Raw genomic sequence first — 25,596 nt, 5'->3', positions numbered from 1 at the left:
TTATTTTTTATTTTTTCTCAGGGAGACTTTAGAAACCAAATAATATTTAAAAAAAAACAAACAAAAAAAGGCTTTCTATGGCCCACAATTAGAGAGAGAGAGGTGGCACACCCAGGAGTCAAGACTGGCACACAAGCTGAAAGGGCAATATTACTCTCCCACTGTTTTTTTATGTATTTTTTGTTTTTTAAGGGAGACTTTAGAAACCCAATAATATTTAAAAAAAAAAATAAATAGGCTTTCTATGGCCCACTGAATGAGAGGGAGAGAGGTGGCACACCCAGGAGTCAAGACTGGCACACAAGCTGAAAGGGCAATATTACTCTCCCACTGTTTTTTTTTTTTTTCAGGGAGACTTTAGAAACCAAATAATATTAAAAAAAACAAAAAAATAAATAGCCTTTCTATGGCCCACTGAATGAGAGAGAGGTGGCACACCCAGGAGTCAAGACTGGCACACAAGCTGAAAGGGCAATATTACTCTCCCACTGTTTTTTTATGTTTTTTTTTTTTTTCAGGGAGACTTTAGAAACCAAATAATATTAAAAAAACCAAAAAAATAAATAGCCTTTCTATGGCCCACTGAATGAGAGAGAGAGGTGGCACACCCAGGAGTCAAGACTGGCACACAAGCTGAAAGGGCAATATTACTCTCCCACTGTTTTGTTATGTTTTTTTTTTTTTCAGGGAGACTTTAGAAACCAAATAATATTAAAAAAACCAAAAAAATAAATAGCCTTTCTATGGCCCACTGAATGAGAGAGAGGTGGCACACCCAGGAGTCAAGACTGGCACACAAGCTGAAAGGGCAATATTACTCTCCCACTGTTTTTTTATGTATTTTTTTTTTTCAGGGAGACTTTAGAAACCAAATAATAAGAAAAAAAATAAATAAATAAATAGGCTTTCTATAGCCCACTGAATGAGAGATAGCACACACAGCAGTGGCACACAAGCCCTGACTGAGGCCAATATTTTTCTCCCACTGATTGATGTAGTGTTTTTGTGTTGAGGTAGATTTTAGAACACAAATCAAGGAAAAAAAAAAATGCTTTCTATGGCCCACTGAATGAGAGAGAGGTGGCACACCCAGGAGTCAAGACTGGCACACAAGCTGAAAGGGCAATATTACTCTCCCACTGTTTTTTTATGTATTTTTTGTTTTTTAAGGGAGACTTTAGAAACCAAATAATATTTAAAAAAATAAATAAATAGGCTTTCTATGGCCCACTGAATGAGAGGGAGAGAGGTGGCACACCCAGGAGTCAAGACTGGCACACAAGCTGAAAGGGCAATATTACTCTCCCACTGTTTTTTTATGTATTTTTTGTTTTTTAAGGGAGACTTTAGAAACCCAATAATATTTTAAAAAAAAAAAAATAGGCTTTCTATGGCCCACTGAATGAGAGGGAGAGAGGTGGCACACCCAGGAGTCAAGACTGGCACACAAGCTGAAAGGGCAATATTACTCTCCCACTGTTTTTTTATTTATTTATTTTTTTTTCAGGGAGACTTTAGAAACCAAATAATATTAAAAAAAACAAAAAAATAAATAGCCTTTCTATGGCCCACTGAATGAGAGAGAGAGGTGGCACACCCAGGAGTCAAGACTGGCACACAAGCTGAAAGGGCAATATTACTCTCCCACTGTTTTTTTATGTATTTTTTGTTTTTTAAGGGAGACTTTAGAAACCCAATAATATTTTAAAAAAAAAATAAATAGGCTTTCTATGGCCCACTGAATGAGAGGGAGAGAGGTGGCACACCCAGGAGTCAAGACTGGCACACAAGCTGAAAGGGCAATATTACTCTCCCACTGTTTTTTTATTTATTTTTTTTTTTTTCAGGGAGACTTTAGAAACCAAATAATATTAAAAAAACCAAAAAAATAAATAGCCTTTCTATGGCCCACTGAATGAGAGAGAGAGGTGGCACACCCAGGAGTCAAGACTGGCACACAAGCTGAAAGGGCAATATTACTCTCCCACTGTTTTTTTATGTATTTTTTGTTTTTTAAGGGAGACTTTAGAAACCCAATAATATTTTTTTAAAAAAATAAATAGGCTTTCTATGGCCCACTGAATGAGAGGGAGAGAGGTGGCACACCCAGGAGTCAAGACTGGCACACAAGCTGAAAGGGCAATATTACTCTCCCACTGTTTTTTTATGTTTTTTTTTTTTTTCAGGGAGACTTTAGAAACCAAATAATATTAAAAAAACCAAAAAAATAAATAGCCTTTCTATGGCCCACTGAATGAGAGGGAGAGAGGTGGCACACCCAGGAGTCAAGACTGGCACACAAGCTGAAAGGGCAATATTACTCTCCCACTGTTTTTTTATTTTTATTTTTTTTTTTCAGGGAGACTTTAGAAACCAAATAATAAGAAAAAAAATAAATAAATAAATAGGCTTTCTATAGCCCACTGAATAAGAGATAGCACACACAGCAGTGGCACACAAGCCCTGACTGAGGCCAATATTTTTCTACCACTGATTGATGTAGTGTTTTTGTGTTGAGGTAGAATTTAGAACACAAATCACGGAAAAAATAAATAGGCTTTCTATGGCCCACTCAGTGAGAGATTGCACACACAGGGATGGCACTGTAGCAGAAATGCCAATCTTAATCTCCCACAAAAAAAAAAAAAAAAAAACAGGGACTGTCCTACAATTACTATCTCCCTGCAGTAATCTAAGCCAGGTATGGCAGGCAGCAATAGGAGTGGACTGATGCACAAATTAAATAAAAAGTGTGGACAAACAAAAAAGATAGCTGTGCAGAAAGGAACAAGAGGATATGTGCTTTGAAAAAAGCAGTTGGTTTCCACAGTGGCGTACACACAGCAATACAGCTATCACGGAGCCTTCTAGGGCAGCCCAATGAGCTACAGCGCTGAGGAAAAAAAAAAAAAAATAGCTTCCACTGTTCCTGCACACCGAAGGTGGTGTTGGACAGTGGAAATCGCTACAGCACAAGCGGTTTGGTGGTTAGTGGACCCTGCCTAACGCTCTCCCTGCTTCTGACGAAGCGGCAGCAACCTCTCCCTAAGCTCAGATCAGCAGCAGTAAGATGGCGGTCGGCGGGAACGCCCCTTTATAGCCCCTGTGACGCCGCAGACAGCAAGCCAATCACTGCAATGCCCTTCTCTAAGATGGTGGGGACCAGGATCTATGTCATCACGCTGCCCACACTCTGCGTTCACCTTCATTGGCTGAGAAATGGCGCTTTTCGCGTCATTGAAACGCGACTTTGGCGCGAAAGTCGCGTACCGCATGGCCGACAAGCACAGGGGTCGGATCGGGTTTCATGAGACGCCGACTTAGCCAAAAGTCGGCGACTTTTGAAAATGATCGACCCGTTTCGCTCAACCCTAGTCATTGAAAGTAATTGAGGTTGTAACTGGGAACCAAATCCAAAATGTATTGAAAACCTTTCAATAAGTGTGGTGTCTGTAATAGGACCAAAGTAAAAAATTATGTCATATATTTATATGACATAATTATACTTTGGAATCAGATGATCAAAATGCACAAAATGGTAGTCCCCGAAGGTCAACTTTTGTAAATCTTTATCCAGGCTGGTGAACGAATTGTTTTGTCTTCATAGATGAGTTAATCTACACTCACCGGCCACTTTATTAGGTACACCTGTCCAACTTCTTGTTAACACTTAATTTCTAATCAGCCAATCACATGGCGGCAACTCAGTGCATTTAGGCATGTAGACATGGTCAAGACAATCTCCTGCAGTTCAAACCGAGCATCAGTATGGGGAAGAAAGGTGATTTGAGTGCCTTTGAACGTGGCATGGTTGTTGGTGCCAGAAGGGCTGGTCTGAGTATTTCAGAAACTGCTGATCTACTGGGATTTTCACGCACAACCATCTCTAGGGTTTACAGAGAATGGTCCGAAAAAGAAAAAAAATCCAGTGAGCGGCAGTTCTGTGGGCGGAAATGCCTTGTTGATGCCAGAGGTCAGAGGAGAATGGGCAGACTGGTTCGAGCTGATAGAAAGGCAACAGTGACTCAAATCGCCACCCGTTACAACCAAGGTAGGCCTAAGAGCATCTCTGAACGCACAGTGCGTCGAACTTTGAGGCAGATGGGCTACAGCAGCAGAAGACCACACCGGGTACCACTCCTTTCAGCTAAGAACAGGAAACTGAGGCTACAATTTGTACAAGCTCATCGAAATTGGACAGTAGAAGATTGGAAAAACGTTGCTTGGTCTGATGAGTCTCGATTTCTGCACCGACATTCGGATGGTAGGGTCAGAATTTGGCGTAAACAACATGAAAGCATGGATCCATCCTGCCTTGTATGGAGCATCTTTGGGATGTGCAGCCGACAAATCTGCGGCAACTGTGTGATGCCATCATGTCAATATGGACCAAAATCTCTGAGGAATGCTTCCAGCACCTTGTTGAATCTATGCCACGAAGAATTGAGGCAGTTCTGAAGGCAAAAGGGGGTCCAACCCGTTACTAGCATGGTGTACCTAATAAAGTGGCCGGTGAGTGTATATACCTTGTCCACCAACTTATAGCAAAGTATGTAGATGACATTTTAATACTGTGATTGGACTCCAAAGGACAGTTCCTGGGGTTTGTGGAAATCCTAAATAGGAACAAACTAGGTATCTACTTTGAGTCAAATGCCAAAGGAAGGCATTTACTTCTCCCTAAAACTACACAAGATGACACTGGAATCTGCTCTCCAGCAAAAATGCAATGACACCAACAATCTCATAATCTATCATAGCTATCTCTGTATCTCTAAAAAAGGGTATCTAATGGACAATAGTTAAAACACCATGCTATTATTTTTTTTTATTTCACTGCTGGATTGGTGCTTAAAATCCAAGTCCCCTGACTGATATTGACTTTCCATCATTTTCATATGCTTTTCATCGCCGGTACACTCCATCTCCTGCAGTTTGTGGCCTGTCAGCTGCTCCAGTGTTTCATGGAGTGAGCTGGAGATCACTATCAATGTAAGTCTATGAGACCCGCGTTCTGGCCTCATTATGGCTCTCATAAACTTGCATTGAGAGCTTGTGATACAGCTTCTGATTTCCGGCCGCTCAGAAGCTGCGCTCACAAGATTGTGCCGCCGTACCATACGCCGTAAAAAAACAGTGAAGATGTCAGAGGGTGAAGATATGACCGGGGGCAAGGAACTTACGTTTAAAGCACTACTCCAGTGGTGAAACATAAACAAAAAGCTGTAGTGGTGCTTTAAGATTTGGGAGGTATTACTCCCAGACTTATTGATCAAAACCAGGGACCTTCAACAACAATTTCTGGAAAGTGTATAACCCAGGAAGTTATCAGAGTGTTACAATTCGGGTGGAACACAGATGGAATCCAATGGCCAGAGGAGCACGAGCCCGGAACAGCAAAGGATAGTAGAAGTCCTTGGAAGTAGCAATAGACCTTTTTGAAACAATCCAGAGGAGTGGGAATAGTCTGGGTCAGACAGTTCTCAGGAGCTGGAGACTGAAATTTGACACAATGCTCAAGCAATGAGTAAGTGTTTCATCTGGCCGTAAGTAGGCCCAAACAGAAAACAGGATGGCTTCTACAAGTTCAACATCTGCCATCTTAGTAAAAGGCAATTGCAGAATACAACAGCTGCCTCAGTGGTAAGGAGTGTAAATGCAGCACAACTTATAAAAGTGAATAATAGCAGTCACTTGTGGTCAATTTGCAGAAGGACATCAGAAACTTGGCACAGAGAGGCATATACAGTACATACCCTTTTGGCAAATCACAGTAAATTATTGACCCCCAGAAAAAATTAAAAACATTGGGATTCAGATTTGCTTGTTGGGAAGAATTGATCTTTTGCCACGAGGTAATTATAGATATGCCAAATCTGGGGTATGTTAGGTGCTGATTAGTGATGAGCGAGTATACTTGTTACTCGAGATTTCCTGAGCACGCTCGGGTGTCCTCCGAGTATTTTTTAGTGCTTGGAGTTTTAGTTTTTAGCGCCACAGCTGAATGATTTACATCTGTTAGCCAGCTTGATTACATGTGGGGATTCCCTAGCAACCAGGCAACCCCCACATGTACTTATGCTGGCTAGCAGCTGTAAATCATGCAGCTGTATCAACAAAAACTAAATCTCTGAGCACTTACAAATACTCGGAGATCCCCCGAGCAAGCTCGGGAAATCTCGAACAATGAGTATACTCGCTCATCACTAGTGCTGATCAAGAACTGGTAGATCTGTTCTCTCACCACTCCAGGAATCCCATGCCAGACGGGAAAAAGAAATCCTTAGGAACGATTTGGTCCACAGCCATTTTGTAGACAAACGTATATGTAAGGACTGGAGTTAAAAGCACCAGAAGAGTCTGGGGGCGGTTACCTTCTCGGCTCTGTGCCCGGAACCTTTGAGCTGTGCCGCAGGTTCCCTAGGGGAGAGACTTGTAGACTGGGACAGGAGGGAAGCAGCCAGAGAGCGGGAAAGAGACGCATGCAGGAGAGAGAGCAGCTTGCAGAGCAGCGTGCAGAGCCGGGTGCAGCTGCGCTCCAGAAGAGAGAGAGAAAGAGACTGCCCAGAAAGACTGCATCTTGTAGAGACTGCTCAGAAAGACTGCATCTTGTAGAGACTGCCCAGAAAGACTGCATCTTGTAGAGACTGCCCAGAAAGACTGCATCCAGTGAGTACTTAAAGCGGACTCTGCTGTGACTTTAGGGGGGCGCTTTGAGACCCGTTGAGAGACTACTACACCCTAGCCCCTGTTTTCCTGGTACAGAGACTTAACAGTGCAGAGCCCCTTGTTTTCCTGGTACAGAGACAACCGTGTGGAGCCCTGATTTCCTGGCTGTGCTATAAAAGTTAAAGACTCAGAGCCTGTGCATACCACATTAACTCCCGAAACCCCAGGCAGCAGGCTCTCAGAGACTACTCTGCTCACGGACCACAGAGGGACGACAAGTGCCACTGATTCTCGGCGCCTACGTTGGAGAAGACGACCCTCCAAGCAAGTCCTCATGAGACTGATAAGTGTTCTTTTCTCAAGAAATCCTGCTTAATTCTGTTTTATTGTTTAACTCCCGTATTCTTGCATTGTTTTATTGCTAGTTATTTTCCATTGCTTCCTCCCTGCGAGGAGAACCTAATTCCTGTTATTAAACCCCTCAACTGTTGGTCTGCCTGTTCCGTGGTGACATACTCAGTACCTGCACGTTATTACATATAATCCAACATTCATGTGGATTTACCAAAATGTAATATATATACGTTGAAATGTATAAACTGTAAATCAGGTAGATGTATTCAAAAGAGTAACATGTTTATGAGTACCTCTATGGGCCAAACCTATAAAAATTTCTAACTTCAAAAACAGTTTTTCAAGTTAGAAGTAGCGCTGCTTAAAAAAGATGAGTGGGGTAAATATCTTCTTAAAAAAATAATGTAGCTGAATCCATAGAATCTGCTCTTGACATCCTAAAGGCTGGAATAATCATCCAGCCTTTGTAAGCAGGTTCAGGGATGCAGTGACAGACAGAAGGCAGAGCAAGGGCAAACAAATATAACAGTTTTAATTTAACATGGGTTTAACTCCTCGCAGGGAGGTGAAGGGTTAAATGGGGAGAATAACAGTCCAATTGTAAAGGACATGCAGAGTTAAGGAACAATGAATCAGATAATGGCAGTTCTTGTGAATGCTGCGGGGGAGTCAATAGCACCAACAACGACAGACGCGGTGCTGGTACAAGAAGGTTCTGCTGGTAACGGTGGTCTGTCTTCTGGTGGTAGTGGTCGGTCTCCGGTACCTTCTGCTGAGCCCCTAGTCCATGAACATATGCGGCTGGCGCAAACAAGGCCGCAGCACAATCAGGGTCTCCCGTGAGTGGGAAGGTATATGCTGGTAAGGTGGGCTGCAAACGTCTGCCCAGTACCCGGTTCTCTCTTTGCGGCATTGTCACGCCATAAACGGCGATAAAGGGGCAAGATGGTGTACTGGGACCCACACCTGTCCCTGACTCTATAAAGGGGCCCTGACTTGCCCTTATCTCAGGGGTACCTATAATGGTTAGGAGACCTGAGCCACCAGCGTATCCCTGTCTCCTGTTTAGACCCTATCAGTGGCCCCCTCTCCCCCAGGAAGGAGGACTGCACAAAAGTAGCAAAACGACAAATAGACAGGGAATACAGACAAGGTAACTTAAATAGCAAACACCCCAAAAGCCCACACAACCACAGAGGAAACACTGAGTAGGAAAAAGGAGAGAAACAACAAAGGAGAGGAAACAGGTTTAACATGCAACCAAATTAGCAGACAACAATCACAGTAGATAAACCTCCAAGCTCCTAACATCACGCTCCTTCACACTCCAAGCCAGGCAGCTGAACTGATCACTGACAACAGTTGTAGTCAAAGCTGGGTCTATATAGAGGATGAGATTACAAAATCCAATTCAGCTGAGAGACCAAGATCTCAGCAACTTCAGCAACAAGGTTAACTCCTGCACTGCTGGCACAAAGCAGCCAGGTCAGAATTCAGGAGAAGAGCTTCTGTTCACTATGTGTGAACGAGGCCCAGAGCGCTGCAGTTCTCTGAAACCTCTCAGTCGCAGTAGCCCCGTGACAGGCATGTGCGCTGAACTCACAGTCATGAAGCACATGGCACCTCGCTCTCTGCCAGCTACCAGGCGTGCTGCACTTCTCTCTCTATGCTGCGCACTGCCTGTTCCCACCAAGACTGAAGCACCGACAACAGCTGGCATGATGTTTCTCCAACGAGGTACTGCAGACCGTGGTCTGACGACGAGGGCAGCAGCGAACAGTCCTGAACTCTGCCTTGGCTCTTAGGTTGACGTGTGGCGCTTAGTTGAACAGGGATCCCAGCTCTTTCCTTATTACTGTAGTGGGCTCTGGCAGTGTTCCAGCATCTGATCTGCTGCATGTCATTGCGGCCCAGCTGCTTACTCCTTGGAGCCCGCTGTGCATGCACCTTGCCTCTGTCACTGCCGGCGGGAAACTGCCTGACGCTGCACGCACTTTTACTTATAACCTCGCTCTCAGCTTCCAGGTCAGGGAACCTGTCCAGGCCATTTTGCCTTCCCCAGCAAAATATGGGACGCAGCCTCAGCTGTTTCGGACCAGGTCTGGCACAGGTACCCGCAGTCCGGTCTGTTAGAAGTAGTGCTGCTTAAAAGAGGAGATGAGTGGGGTAAATGTTTTCTTAAAAAATTAATGTAGCTGAATCTATAGAATCCGCTCTTAACACCCTAAAGGCTGGAATGATGATCCAGCCTTCACCAGTGATAATATTCTTCTAAAATCCATGTGCTATAAGCCTATACAGGTGGATACAGTTACCAAAAGAATTTGGAACTGCATGGCAAGTAGTGATTCCAGAGGTGATGGCGTCCAGCATGGCAAAGGAAGCCCATGAGAGGGTTTTCCACTTCAGAACTGAGAGAACCTTTCAATGGCTACAGCGGCTCATGTACTGGCCACAACTACATCGAGTAGTAGAGAAAGTTTTCCTGAAGTATCGGCAGTGTGAATTAACTAAACCCCCGGAACAGGGAGTGCTTATCCAGGTAAAACGGACGTCTGAGCTGCTAGAAGCGTTGACGGTGGACTATCTCCTGATTGTCCCATCCATCAATGGTTGTGGTTTTTGCCTGGTAATGACAGACCATTTCACGAAGTTTGCAGTGAGGTTCAACCCTCATAGTGTCTGGGATGCAGTTACTGGTAGATCAGCTGTCCAATCTGGTACAAGGGTGTGCTCAAGCTGCCAGTGCTTGGATTGACCACTCAGTCATCCAGTCTGGTGCAGGGGCATGCTGAGCTGTCAGTGTGTTGATTGACAACTCGACCGTCCAATCTGAGACTTCGAGGAACTGGCTGTCTCCACGTGTCCAGTATCTCAGGTGATTGTCAGGCTACTTAACTGAGCTGTTTCTCACAGATGTCTGCCAGACATACTGTACATTCAGCTACAGTGTGGTTTTTCTCTCTGTGCCTTGCACTCTGTTTATAGAGCTTTCGTTGCTTGACTTTGGAACTCGTTCTGGCCATCCTTCTGTTTAACCTCTTCTGCTCTGATCCGCTGTCCTCCTGGTATTCTGACCTCGGATCATTACCGGACTATGCCTTTGTCTCTTCCTTCTGTTTATGGTGTACCATCCTGGCTTCTGACCAGTTGATTACACAGGTCAACAAAAAAAATTTTTTTTTCTGGTGTCCAAAATATTTTAATGAATTTGGGGTATTTTTGGGGTGCTGATTCTGAATATGCTATCAGTTTTGCCAGATTGGCTCAAGTTTTTGAGATTTTTGGTATCTTATTTATAGCACTTGTTGGTAAATGCGACGCATCATCTCATTAATTTCTTTGGATTAGTACTTGAACTGAGCAGTTCTCAATATAGTTTTGTGTTAATTAGTGTTCTAAAAGTTTGTTCATAGCTTGATTTTTGCACTAACTTTATGTTGTTGTCTGTTTTCCAGTGAAAAGCATGAACTCATCAAGAAGAAGTTGTCTTAACGATCCAGACTCATTCTGTTACATTTGTGGTGAATACACACTGCCAAAACATAGAAGAAACATAACAGACTTCATAAAAAAGTGTATTTTGCCTATTTTGGGGTTATGCTTGGGGACCAAGACAAGTTTTGGGCCCCACACATAGTGTGCAAAGCATGTATCGAATTATTACGAAAATGGAGCAAAGGACAAAGAAAAAGCTTCAAATTTGGTGTTCCAATGGTGTGGAGAGAGCCAAAAAATCATCATGATGACTGTTATTTCTGTGCAGTGCAAGTGCAAGGATTCAATAAGCATAAGAAACGAAAATTGGAGTAACATGGAATCTGCAAGAAGGCCTGTCCCTCATTGTGAAGATGTGCCTGTACCTGTGTTTACCATAAATAACAGTCATCATGATGATTTTTTGGCTCTCTCCACACCATTGGAACACCAAATTTGAAGCTTTTTCTTTGTCCTTTGCTCCATTTTCGTAATAATTCGATACATGCTTTGCACACTATGTGTGGTGCCCAAAACTTGTCTTGGTCCCCAAGCATAACCCCAAAATAGGCAAAATACACTTTTTTTACGAAGTCTGTTATGTTTCTTCTATGTTTTGGCAGTGTGTATTCACCACAAATGTAACAGAATGAGTCTGGATCGTTAAGACAACTTCTTCTTGATGAGTTCATGCTTTTCACTGGAAAACAGACAACAACATAAAGTTAGTGCAAAAATCAAGCTATGAACAAACTTTTAGAACACTAATTAACACAAAACTATATTGAGAACTGCTCAGTTCAAGTACTAATCCAAAGAAACTAATGAGATGATGCGTCGCATTTACCAACAAGTGCTATAAATAAGATACCAAAAATCTCAAAAACTTGAGCCAATCTGGCAAAACTGATGACATATTCAGAATCAGCACCCCAAAAATACCCTAAATTCGATGAAATATCTTTGGCACCAAAAATGCTGTTGACCAGTGTTATCCTTACTCAAAGCTTGGCCATGAGAAGTGACCCCGACCAGGGATCAGATGACAAAGTCCACGGTCCAGAGCCGTCTGCTGCTACTTCCTCTGGGTAAACAGGTGCCCAAAGAGAATTCACTCTGACCAGTGAGCATGCTTATAATGAAGAGTTATAGAACAACTACACGAACTCTATGGCATTGAGAAGTCCCAAACAATGCCCAATCACCCTCAGGAATATGGGGCCTGTGAACATTTCAACAGAATGTTGCTGCAGATGCTGAGGACATTGGAAGAGGATTGGAAAATGAAGTGGCCTGAATTCGTACCTGAATTAGTGTGGCTGTACAACAATTTGGCTCATGCCACAACTGGGTATAACTCTTACACATTGCTGTTTGGTTGTAATGGTAGTCAAATCACTGTGCTGGAACTTGACCTAGAAGAAGATTGCACAAGAATGAGTACTTCCACTTGGGTGCAAAAACACCGACATCAGTTACAGACATTGAAGCATCTGGTTGGGCAAGACTCCAGGAGATGAGCCACCCTGATGTGATGGCACTGCAGGAGATGCAACTGTGACCAGGAGATCGAGTTTTTTACAAGCGAAGTGCCCGAGAGGCAAGTTGGATTATAGATGGGACAAAACTCCACATTGGTTGACAAGGACTGTGCTCCCCCGAGAATACAGTGTATGAGGACCAACCCAAGGGAGAAGATGAGGCAACAGGGAGAGTGCTACACTTCAACATGCTCCATCCCTGTGTATCTGAAGGGTAGAGAGTGACTGAATCACTAAAAGAGCAGAGGGATTCTGCATCAAGAAGGTTTGTGTATGATGAAGATTAAGGGTTGGTAGTACCTGCAGTGTCAAGTGAAGTAACACTGCTACCTCAAACCAGCTCTGAGGATAAACTAAGGATTGAACTCACAGGAGGAGTATCAGAAGACTCGAGTGCCAGTGGAGAAATGAGCCAAGAAGGGCTTCACATAACTGAGTGGGTCAACGTAGAGAATGATTGCATCTGGCAGGAGACAAAGGAGTTTACTTGAATACTAGCAATGCTTCTACTACAAAAAAATCACAGAGAAAAAAGCAGAGATGGTTACCTGCTGAAGCCTCAAAACAAATGCACCAGCAGGGCGCATCGGACCCGATAAATGATGGCAACAACACAGGTGCAAAAAATACAGATGAAACAACCACTTTCAATCCAGTATTGGTTGTTTGGCATTGGTGTACAAAAGGATAAACGATAATAGTCTGTATGTGGCATTGTTCACACAAGCAATGCAGAGCATCTGGTCTACAGCCTATTACTAACGCACATACAGGCTGGCTGCCCAGTGCTACAAAATGCATGCTGTGTGAATAGAGGCCTACAGTTTACAGAGCCATCTTGGTCCGACTGCGCCCTGCAAGATAAAGTGCAAAAAACCCACATATCAATGTATGTAAGGTATTAGTTTATATTGGGGCCTCAATACGTAAGCCGGCAACCCACGTCAAAGGTACTTACATTTTTGCCGGTCCTAACGCTAAATATTGAATAAAAGCTCACAGACGCACAAAGAGGACTTAAAAATCCTCCAGAAAATTGACAAAAAAATCACAGAGAAAAAAGCAGAGATGGTTACCTGCCGAAGCCTCCAAACAAATGCACCAGCAGGGCACTTCGACTACCCCTGAGGGGCATCTAGAGTCAAATTGACTCGCCCAAGGACAGGTGAGTTTAAAGAAAAGAGGAAATCGAGTACCTGTTATGTGTCTGGATTTGAACCTTTGGGTCTGTGCTTTGTGGTTGGCTTCTCTGTCCACTGACCCACAAGAGATACACCTGTTATTTTTGCTTCAGTCTTTTTAGGGTAACAGGTGTTTTTATTTACTCATTTGTCTATTTGTCTTCCCTATCACCTTATGGGTGTGGCTATATAGCCTTTTCCCCTGCTGGTATTTCCTGCTGCTGACAGTCTCATTTGGATGTCTAGTCATACTGCTGTAGTTTAAACCAGTCAGTGAAAGACCAGTTCGGGTTTATCGCTCTGCTGTTTGTTCTTCACCCTGCACCTATCTTCTGTTTCTTTTTAGAAAGTAGGTGGCATATTTTGTAAGAGTATGTACTTAATTCTTTATTTTTTATTTTGTGGTGTATTTTTCTCATTCTGGGATCTCCTTCTATTTCAGCACACTTTTCCTTCCATAGGTAATTTGCACTCTGGTTTGCCCTCCGGCTGTTTAGGAGGAACGTGAAGTGCTCTATTGTCTTTCAGACAGTATAGGTCCAAGTTGACATCAACTAGTCTGTGGTTAGTTCTATCTCGGCTCACGCAGGAACCATTAGGGACTTTGGGGTCAGGATCTCTAGTCTGTACAGCAACCGTCACGGTCAGTTGTAGTTTTTAGTGTATTACCTATTTTCCCTAGTGAGTTGTTACACTATCATAACAGTATATCTGAAGCTTAAATAAGTGAAAATTGCTATCTAGCTGCCAGAGACTGTAAGGACAAGAACAAAAAGACAGCAAACAGGATATGTATCTAGAATGGCGTGTTTGCTGGAGAAAGGAGATACGAAAGGGCACCAGGTCATGTGATAGCTGTGTTGCGGTTAAGAATGATAAAAGGCTCAGGAGGATAGATAGGAGGAGGAGTTGACTTCTGAACATGTAGCAGGACAGATGTATGAAAGAAGCAGCTAAGCTGAGCTTTTAGCCACACAATTACCAGTGCTGGAGAGAATAACAAAGGTAGAACTCAGTCTGAACCAAAGCTGTGTGATCAGAACCAGAGCCGCGTGATGAAAACCAGAGAGGGGTGACCAGAACCATAAAGAAGATTGAGACGGCGTGCGCAGATATCCAGACAGAACTCAAATGATTGCGGACCTTGGGGCTCACTTCAACCACTTCTTTCTGGCATCCTTGAAATGTGAACTCGGGTTTCAGGAGGTCTTCTGTAGCCAAGTATATGTAACAACTCTGCTGGCATCACGACATGGCCTCTCATCTCTCAATATCTTACCCACTGCTCCAGGTCATGTTGCGATTTCTGTTTCTCGCCAGCTCCATGTTCTGTGTCTCTGCTCTCTGCATGCTTCCTGGCTGTGTGCATAGAGGGGCGGCGCCTGAACCCTCTGGTTCTTATAGGAATCAGGTGCATCTGTGTAATCTGTTCCTAACCAATTGCCAGGAGGCCTCCAGTATTTAGTGCAGCTCCACCCAGTGGACTGGGCCTGTGCAATGTGTTAGCTCAGTTTGTGTTTAGCTTCTGAGTTTGCCAGGCCTTGCTCTGTGTTACTCCCTCTCTAGAGGCTTTTCTCTGTGTCCTTGCCTTGATCTTGTTTTCTGCCCCTCCAGTAGGCAGAATATCCTGGTACCTGTGTCTTTGTTCTTGTTTCTTGTCTTGTTCCATTTCCTTGTCTGAACTTAGTCTTATCTCGGTCTCCTTGTCTGTGGCTTCCTTCCCTGTTGAGTCTTTCCTTGTGTTCAGTCTGCTTATGCTCCGCACTCTTGTGGCTCTGCCTGCTCTGTACCTTTGTGGCTTTACCTCTGATCCGCACTCCTGCGTATCTGCTCCTTTCTACTCTGCTTATCTTCTGCTGCTGCAGTAATCTCCTGCTGCAGCTCCTCTCCACATTCCTTGTGGCTCCGCTCTGCTTAGCTTCTGCAGCCTTGCTCTTCTCTTCCTGTGTGAACAGGTCCCAACCTGTTCCTTCTTTCTCCTTTCCTTCATACTACATATCCATACCTGCACTTTCAGTGTGAACAGGTCCCTACCTGTTCATTCATACTACATATCCATACCTGCACCTCTTGTGTGAACAGGTCCCTACCTGTTCCTTCATACACCACACCAACCTTCCCTGTGTTCTCTGCCGTGCCTGCCAGCCCTGTGTTCTCTGCCGTGCCTGCCAGCCCTGTGTTCTCTGCTGTGCCTTCCAGCCCTGAGTTCTCTGCCGTGCTTGCCAGCCCTGTGTTCTCTGCCGTGCCTGCCAGCCCTGTGTTCTCTGCCATGCCTGCCAGCCCTGTTTTCTCTGCCATGCCTGCCAGCCCTGTGTTCTCTGCCGTGCCTGCCAGCCCTGTGTTCTCTGCCGTGCCTGCCAGCCCTGTGTTCTCTGCCGTGCCTGCCAGCCCTGTGTTCTCTGCCGTGCCTGCCAGCCCTGTGTTCTCTGCTGTGCCTGCCAGTCCTGTGTTCTCTGCCATGTCTCTGCCAGCCCTGTGTCTCAGCTGTGCCAGCCTACTCGTCTGAGTTTCAGCCGTGCTCTTCTGCCAGTCCTGCCTGAAGCCCGCACCTGTCCTAGGGTTCCTGTTCTCCAAGTGGGATCGGCAGCCACAGCCAGACACCACCCTGGAGTAGCACCTGGCAGCTGCCTGCTGCACAAGCCTGACCTCACCATCAGAGGCTCCAGTGAAAACCCAGGCAGCTGTCATAGTCACACCCCTTCCAGGGAAGTCTGGTTTGCGGCACAGTGGGGCCACAAACCCCCTGAGCTCACGCCCCCCAGTCAGGGCGTGAGTGTGACAGTTTGCACAGGCCATGGCCTCCGCTGTATTCCATGTCCTACCACTCGCAAAGCATGATGAACTTTTTTCCTGCCCGTATGAGCAACCTGAAAAATTTGTTCCACCAAGGGTGGTTCAGATTGAAGAGACTTCTGACCCAATTATAGTCTCTAATGCTCTCTTCAAGCAACTTCAGGCCTATGAGGAGGAGCACAACCCAGCAGACCCGCCTAGGTTCTATGGGAATCCAGAAGAATGCCAAAGCTTCCTGGAACAGTGCTTGCGCTACATCCTGCAGAATGCAGCTTGTTTCCCCTCTGACCGGTTAAAGGTGGGTTACATTATGTCCTACCTAGCAGGAGATGCTTTATTATGGATTTGTCCCCTCTGGGAAGCAGGGGATCCTATCGTCATGAGTCTTGGGGCCTTCCTAGTGGCCTTCCGTAGAGTCTTTGACATACCTCGTCCTGCTGCTCCTGTGAAGTCTTCCCCATCTAGATCTGAGAGGCGCTCCAGATGGGCGAAACCCATGAAGAAATCCCCACATCAAGCCATGACCGTCTGTGACCCTCCAGTTCCTCTACCCGTTAAAGCAGCTACTCAAATAGAACCCAAAAAGACTGTCAAGAGTGGACTGGCAAAGCATCAGTCTACGACCAGTCGTAAGAAGGGCTTACTGTATTGCTGCGGCTGTGAGGAACACCCGGACGGCATCTGTCCAAAGGATCTAAAGCTTCAGAACCTTGGGCCAGTAGGAGAGACTGCCCTTGGTGAAAATAACTCCCTTCCGTTAAAGTCTGTGTCTGTTCCGGTGCCTTGTGGGAGCTTCTGCCCTGCAGATGTATTCAAGCTGCTAACCAGACAGAGTCTAAGTGTGGTTCCTGTTCCACTGCTCCAGAATCCTGTGAAGGTGTTTGGTGATGGCCGAGCCCTACTTATGAACAGTCCAGTGTCGAAGGGACAACTACTGCTCCAAATTGGAGCATTATATTCAAAGAAATTTCTTTTCCACTTGTTGACCAGTCCGCCCGTCGGTCGTTCTGAGCCGGATACTCTGCTGCCCGTTCCGGTCCGAAGACCCAGCATGGTTCTGCGTTTGGAACTGTCAAGTCTCCAGACTTTTCTTGTTCCTGAACTGCAAGGTCAATCTACAGTGTTGACATTCTCTCCACCTAATCAGCTGGCTATTGAGTCAGGGTATGTGCACACGTCCGGATTTCTTGCAGAAATTTCCTGAAGAAAACCGGAAATTTTCTGCAAGAAATCCGCATTTTTTGTGTGTTTTTTTTCCGGTTTTTTCGCGTTTTTTTTAGCATTCTGCAAGCGTAATTAGCTTGCAGAATGCTAAAGTTTTCCAAGCGATCTGTAGCATCGCTTGGAAAACTGACTGACAAGTTGGTCACACTTGTCAAACATACTGTTTGACAAGTGTGACCAACTTTTTACTATAGATGCTGCTTATGCAGCATCTATAGTAAAAGATAGAATGTTTAAAAATAATAAAAAAAATAAAAAAATGGTTATACTCACCCTCAGCAGACAGCCAATCTCCTCAGCGGCGTCCGATCCTATAGATGCCGGTGTGGTTCAGGACCTTCGATGACGTCGCGGCTTGTGATTGATCGCGTGAGTCACATGAGCGGTCAAGTGACCAATCACAAGACAGCGACATCATCACAGGTCCTGAACCACACCATCTATAGGAACGGAAGAGAGAGCATGCACCGGAGAGGCGGGAACACTTCTGGGGCCATCAGAGGGTGAGTATATCACTATTTTTTATTTTAATTCTTTTGTTTTTAACCAATTATATGGTGCCCAGTCCGTGGAGGAGAGTCTCCTCTCCTCCACCCTGGGTACCAACCGCACATAATCTGCTTACTTCCCGCATGGTGGGCATAGGTCCTCTGGGAAAAACCTTCTTCCTTGGCTTCAGGCTCTTCCTCTGAGTAGTACGAGTAAGGGTATGCTTCCTCTGAGGATTCCTCCATCTCCCATCGGGCTCTATTATGACGGGAGGTGCTTGGATCTGGCTGTGGCGGCATGAGATTAACAACGGTGTTCTGGACTTCTTGCCTGATAATAATATATCCATCAGGAAGGATGTCTGTTCCTCTTTAGGAGTTTTGCAACACACTCTGGACATAATTGTTTTGTGTATGAGTCTGATTTTTTCTCATCTGAAAATACGGGCGACCTATTGAAAGTGGTGAGAGCAACCATGAAAATTGAAGAAACAGAGTTCCCTCGCACGGTTCAGGACAAGACGTTCGGCAGTCTCAGAACACAAAGAAATAGTGTTCCCAGTCAACCAGCATATTAGAGCCATGATCCTGCAAGAATGGGAAGATACGGAGAAGCGCCTGGTCATCCCTCGTGACTTTAAAGCCCGTCTTCCTTTTGATACTTCAGAAATCAAAGAATGGGAGGAAATCCCTAAAGTGGACATTCCTATTGCCAGAGTGGCAAAAAGACCTCTATGCCATTTGAGGACTCTTCCTGCCTGCGAGACGCCATGGACAGGGAGGCAAAGGGTCTGTTGAGAAGAAGCTGGGAGTCCACGGCGGCGATTATTAACACCAACATAGCAGCCACCTTGGTAGCTAGGTCCATGTGCATCTGGATTGACGAACTGTCCACCCAAGGGAGGTAAGGGTAGAGTCACCCAATCGTCCTCCGTCGCACATAGAATGTCTTGACGCCAGGAAAGTAGGAGGGAGACTGCAGTTTTTTCAAACAGAGTGGGGAGCCATAACCCGCAGCAAATGGATCCTGCGAACCATAGGAGAAGGTTACAGGATAGATTTTGCCCATCTCCCTCCCCATCGGTTTTGCATCACCAAACCCCAATCCCTTTCCGCGCAAAGCAGGCTCTGGACAGATGTCAGAAATCTTTTAGAATTGGAGGTGGTCGAGCCGGTACCTATTGTAGAAGTACATCAGGACCACTACTCCTCCCTATTCTCCATAAAAAAGCCTTCGGGCAAATATCGCACCATCATAAATCTGAAACCCCTGAATCAGTGGGTAAGATACAAAAGACTCACAATGGAGACAATAAAATCTGCCATCAAACTGATAGAGAGAGACAACACCATGTGCACTTTAGATCTAAGAGATGCATATTATCATGTGCCGATTCATCCAGACCACCGCCAATATCTGAGGTTCGCTCTATACCATCACGATTCAAACCATCATTTCCAGTTCACATGCCTCCGATTTGGCCTATCTTCAGCCCCGTGCATCTTTACGAAAATAATGAAGGAGCTGGCAGCCTTTCTGAGGAAACAAGGGATTATCGTGGTCCTCTACCTGGATGACATCCTGCTGGTAGCAGACTCGGCTATACACCTCAAACAACTATCCCGCACTGGAGGCCATAGGGTGGCAAACAAACTGGAAAAAAATCCAATTTACATCCAGGGACCCAGAAGGTGTTCTTATGGGTCCTCCTCAATTCCCATGGCAGGATGTCCTACCTACCCCATGTAGAGCAGGAGGAGATCAGAAGCAGGATCTGTGCATTACAGAGGAAGACAATGACCTCCATCAGATACGTCATGAGGATCCTAGGAGTGATGACATCCTGCATCCTAAGTGTACGTTGGAGTCAGGCCCACTCAAGACGACTTCAAAGTGCAGTCCTTACGTCCTGGAACAGGCATCCCTTGGGCCTAGACAAAAAGATGGCAGTCCCCACCGGTCTAAAACATTCCCTGTCATGGTGGACATCCAGGGACAATCTCAGAAGAGGAGTGTCTTGGATCCTTTCCCCCTGCATCTGAATTACCACTGATGTAAGTTTGAGTGGATGGGGTGCAGAGGTAGAGGGTTGTTTTCTACAGGGCACATGGGGCCCGGAAGACCGGAGAAGATTCTCCAATTACAGAGATCTAAAAGCTGTATGGGAGACTGCAACTCTGTCAGGACACGGTCCGAGATCGACATGTAAAAGTCCTGTCGGACAATAACACAGCGGTTTCCTTCTTGAGACGCCAGGGAGGTCCAAGAGGCCAAGTCCTGCAGACCTTAGCCGAAAATATTTTTCAGTGGGCTGAAAGAAACGTCCGGTCCATCTCCACCGTGCACTTGAAAGGTTCCGAGAACATAAGGGCAGATTATCTCAGCAGGGAGAAACTTTGGCCCTCAGAGTGGGAACTGAACCCAGAGATATTCCACCAGCTGACCCGGAGATGGGGAACACCATGTGTAGACCTGTTTGCAACCCAGAAGAAAGCGAAGGTGGCAAGATTCTTCTCAATAAATCCAGCCGACAGCCCAGAAGGCATAGATGCCCTATCTCAGAGTTGGGAAGAAAGTCTTCTGTACACATTCCCTCCTTTTCCCCTCATATCGTGAATACTGAGGAAATTAAAAAAAGATCAGGCCGCAGTGATATTGGTAGCTCCCTTCTGGCCGAAGAGGAGTTGGTTTCCAATGTTGCACCGCATGACTCTGGAAGATCCAGTTCTACTTCCAGACAGACCCGATCTGCTGTCACAAGGTCCCCTCTGGCACCAACACTCTCGTCTTCTGCGCCTGATGGCCTGGATCATGAGCGGAAAATCCTAGGTTCCAGGGGATTGTCAGACAGGGTAATAGCTACTATGCAGGCGCGTAGGAAACCAATAACATCAGCGATCTATTCCAAGATATGGAAGAGGTTCTGTTCTTACGTGGGCGAATCTACTTTGAGCACAGCCTGCCCAGACATTCCCAGAGTATTGGACTTCCTCCAGGAGGGAATCGAGATGGGCCTAAAGCCTAGCACACTGAAGGTGCAGATCTCTGCCCTTAGTGCTTTTATGGACTTTCCTTTAGCGGACCACCCTTGGGTAGCAAGGTTCTCTCGAGCCATTACCAGATTAAGACCCACAGTCAAAAACTGTGCCTCCTTGGGACCTAAACCTTGTGTTAAATACACTGTGCAGATCCCCCTATGAGTCCCAAGAAGAATCTAGCATCCACTTCCTCTCTATGAAGACGGCATTCCTAGTGGCAGTTACCTCGGTGAAACGTTTGGGTGAATTACAGGCACTGTCAGTCATGGATCCCTACTTATAGATCATAGAGGATCGGTTAATATTTAGTCTTGAACCGTCCTTTTTACTGAAGGTAGTGTCAGAGTCAAATTTAAGCCAAGAGATTATTCTTCCATCTTTTTGTCATCTTCCAAAAAACAAGAAGGAAAGGCTGTTTCACACACACTAGACGTGAGAAGAGCAGTGATGCGCTATGTAGAGGTCACAGCTTCTTGGAGGCAGGATTCAAATCTTTCATTGCAATATGCTGGGAAAAATCAGGGTAAAAAAGCTTCTAAATTAACTTTGTCTAGGTGGATCACGTCTACCACAGCACTAGCATATGAGTCAGAGAAAAAAGATCCCCCTCTTAAAATTAAAGCCCACTCTATAAGAGCAATTTCTGTTTCCTGGGCCGAAAGAGCAGGGGCTTCCATAGACCAGATTTGCAGGGCAGCAACTTGGTCCAATATAACAACCTTCTGTAGACATTATAAGTTAGATATGATGTCAGGTCAGCAATTGTCCTACGGATGAAAGATCCTACAGGCAGTGGTCCCACCCTAGAATGCCATTTATTTGGTATTTCTCCTGACATGCTGTCATGAAGGACGTCCTGGGAAAATACAAATTAAACCTACCGGTAATTATATTTCCAGGATTCCCTCATGACAGCACCATTACATTCCCTCCCCTGAACTTTGAAACTAATGTGAGTTAACATTTGTGTGTAAGAGTTAAATAAAATAGAGTTGCATCCATCCTGGTGTAGTGATTGGTAAAAGACACTGGGGTTGAGGAGGAAGGGAGGCTTTTAACCTCTTGTGTGTTTCCTGTCCCTAGAGGATATACGGAAATACCTCCTGACATGCTGTCATGATGGACTCCTGGAAATATAATTACTGGTAGGTCTAATTTGTATTTTCTTTGAAATGCTGAAGCTTCAGGGAGAATATTTCTTACAGCAATAGTACTGCCAGACTCTGATTTAGGGGTCATACTCACTTGCGAGAAAAATGGAAGAGTGCAAACCAATAAAAAAATCAGATTGCACTCTTACCAATGTTATTCAATGGGTTACATTTCATCTGCAATTTTTTTCTTAGCATTATTCTTACTGTGAAAAATAGTGCAGCATGCTGTGATTTGCCGCATATCTTGGATGAAACTCGCCAATACAAGTCAATAGGTGCTGTCCGATTTTTACACACCGATCTCCTTTGAAAAACCGGCAATTCATCTGCCGCGTACAGTAAAATCACAGGAAACAATAGATAGATTACATACAGTATACACACGTAGAATAGATAGACATATAGATGTCAGTGACATATACAATTAGTACAGTGTGTGTGCAGCTGCATCTCAGTGTGAATGTATTTAATTATTAAAAGATTATTTTTATGAAAAAAACGGAGTGGGTTCCCGCATATTTTTTTTAACCAGCAGAGGGAAAGCTGACAGCTGCAGGCAGATGAATATAGCCTAGGAAGGGGGTAATACCCATGGAGCTTCCCAGGCTATTAATATCAACTCACAACTGTATACTTAGCCTTTACTGGCTTTTAAAATAGGGGACCTTAAAAATAAAAATGATGTAGGGTCCCCCTATAATTAATAACCAGCAAAGGCTAGGTAGACAGCTGCGGGCTGATATTAATAGCCTAGAGAGGGGCCATGGATATTGCCCCCCAGGATAAAAACATCAGTTCTCAGCTGTCCCTTTGAAAACTATGTGTAAATGACATCGAGAATTGCTCTATGTAAAAGCTCATGTTAAAATCACATTGCAATCGGATAACAATCGCATGGCATTTGAATGTCAATCAGATGCTAGGTGTGAAAAATCGGATTGTACTAACTTGAATATCGCATGCACTTGCATGACAGTAGTCCTACTTTTCTGGACCAAAAGTTTTACTCAGGTGGGTATGAGCCCTTATGCTGCTTGCGATCAGGGCAGCATTAATTAACTGACATATTACCTTTAAATTTCATTGAATTCAAAGATTTTAAATGCAAAAAATAAGCACAGAAATGTACTAATTTTATACTGTTATTATTTTTAGAGTAAGCTCAGAAGTAAAACGGTATACATGAACCTCTGAAGTGCCCCCTTGTGGTGTCTTTAGGTAGCCAGAATATGGTGATACATTTATGTAAGGGGCTTGACTTTATGTATCTGAAAAAACCAAAGCTGTGACTGCCATATTTAGGAATTTATTTTATTGAAAGATAATTTAGCAGCTAATTTTGGAGATAACAATGACCCAATGATAAAAGCTGGTTGTTCACTTTAACAAGAGAAGCGCTTGAATGTATTTATATGTAATTTTTTTTATATGCACTGTATTTCTTAATTTTCCTTTAATAAATTAAAATGCGTGACTCTAAGTTGATTTTTCGCTTTCTTCATTAGTGTTTTTGCTAGATAACCAGTTTAGTGCAATAGGGCACAGCACGTTATTTCCTTCAATTTAATTTTCCTAGAGTTTCCATTCGATAGCCAAATTAATTTAAAATATCAAACTGTTTACAAATGTTTCCTTTTCCCATAAGTAAGTGACTTATCAAATATGCATGAATGTTTTACACTTTCGCAAATGTATACTGGTTGCACACACTTTTACCTTTATAGTCAAGTCGATGGCAAAGGATTGACACAGTCAGTTTAAGGGTCCCTTTCCACTTGCGAGGAAAACGGATGCGTGCAATCCGATTAAAAATCGGATTGCACTCTGACCAATGTTATTTAATAGGTGGCTTTTCATTTGCGATTTTTTTCTCAGCCGAAATCGGACTGAGAAAAATCTGGATCGGCTGAGAAAAAAATCGCAGCATGCTGCGTATTGCTGCGATTCTCGGACGAGACTCGCCAATGCAAGTCAATGGGTGCGAGAAAAAAATCGCACAGCACTCGCACCATGCGAGTTCTGTCCGATTATTACGCACCAGTGTCCTTTGAAAAGCCGGTAATTCAGCGCGGTGTACAGTAAAATCACACTGACAGGTTAGAATAGAGTAGATATATACACATAGAATAGGTATATATACATATATATATGTCAGTGAGACACCTATATATGTATATTTATATTTAATGCAGCGCTAGATAGCTTAAAAGCCTCTAATTCAATTGCCGGCTTTTTCCTTCTCCTGCACAAACCCGACATGATATGAGACATGGTTTACATACAGTAAACCATCTCATATCCCTTTTTTTATTACATATTCCTCTTCACTAATGTAACAAGTGTCTGTGTGCACAATTTGGGGGCTCTAGCTGTTAAATTAAAGGGTTAAATTGCGGAAAAAATTGGCGTGGGCTCCCGCGCAATTTTCTCCGCCAGAGTGGTAAAGCCAGTGACTGAGGGCAGATATTAATAGCCAGGAGAGGGTCCATGGTTATTGGCCCCCCCGTGGCTAAAAACATCTGCCCCCAGCCACCCCAGAAAAGGCACATCTGGAAGATTCGCCTATTCTGGCACTTGGCCACTCTCTTCCCACTCCCTGTAGCGGTGGGATATGGGGTAATGAAGGGTTAATGCCACCTTGCTATTGGAAGGTGACATTAAGCCAGATTAATAATGGAGAGGCGTCAATTATGACACCTATCCATTATTAATCCAATTGTTGGAAAGGGTTAAAAAACACACACACACATGATTTAAAAGTATTTTAATGAAATAAACACAGCGATTGTTGTAATAATTTATTGTTCTCGCAATCCATCAGGAACACCCTCGCTTGGAAAAAATAATAAACGCACAAGATACATACCCTCAGCTGAACCGTCACGTCCCACGAAGTAATCCATCTGAAGGGGTTAACTAATATTACAGGCAGGAGCCCTGCAAATGCAGCTGTGCTCCGTGCTTGTAATTCCCCAGCGAATGAATGAAATGTAGGTCATTGACCTACATTTCCTTCAGTCGCGGTGATGCGCCCCCTGGTGGATGTCCTCATATGACCTGGAGCGTGGGAAAAAGTTCCCAGGCTGCAGTTCATGAGAACATCCAGCAGAGGGCGCCTCACCGCGACTGAAGGAAATGTAGGTCAATGACCTACATTTCATTCATTCGCTGGGGAATTACAAGCACGGAGCACAGCTGCATTATAGCAGGGCTCCTGCTTGTAATATTAGTTAACCCCTTCAGATGGATTACATCGTTGGACCTGACAGTACATCAGAAGGTATGTATCTTGTGCGTTTATTATGTTGCCAAGCGAGGGACTGCAAATGGATTTGAGAGAACAATAAATTATTACAACAACCGCTGTGTTTATTTCATTAAAATACTTTTCAATCATGTGTGTGTGTGTTTTTTAACCCTTTCCTACAATTGGATTAATAATGGATAGGTGTCATAATTGACGCCTCTCCATTATTAATCTGGCTTAATGTCACCTTCCAATAGCAAGGTGGCATTAACCCTTCATTACCCCATATCCCACCGCTACAGGGAGTGGGAAGAGAGTGGCCAAGTGCCAGAATAGGCGCATCTTCCAGATGTGCCTTTTCTGGGGTGGCTGGGGGCAGATGTTTTTAGCCACGGGGGGGCCAATAACCATGGACCCTCTCCTGGCTAT

At 44.4% G+C, this 25,596-nt stretch overlaps 1 protein-coding gene across 3 annotated transcripts in view; it reads right to left on the bottom strand.

Moving 5' to 3' along the window:
- The window catches only part of LOC143770095 (rap1 GTPase-GDP dissociation stimulator 1-A-like), a 405,235-nt gene that overhangs the window by 102,505 nt on the left and 277,134 nt on the right, over window positions 1-25,596 (bottom strand). The gene's annotated exons all lie outside the window — the stretch shown is intronic.

The sequence above is a fragment of the Ranitomeya variabilis genome, chromosome 4, assembly GCF_051348905.1.
Source record: "Ranitomeya variabilis isolate aRanVar5 chromosome 4, aRanVar5.hap1, whole genome shotgun sequence".
In the NCBI taxonomy this organism is placed as follows: Eukaryota; Metazoa; Chordata; class Amphibia; order Anura; family Dendrobatidae; genus Ranitomeya; species Ranitomeya variabilis.
Note: the sequence above shows the minus strand (reverse complement) of the source record. Positions and strands in the feature narration are given on the sequence as shown.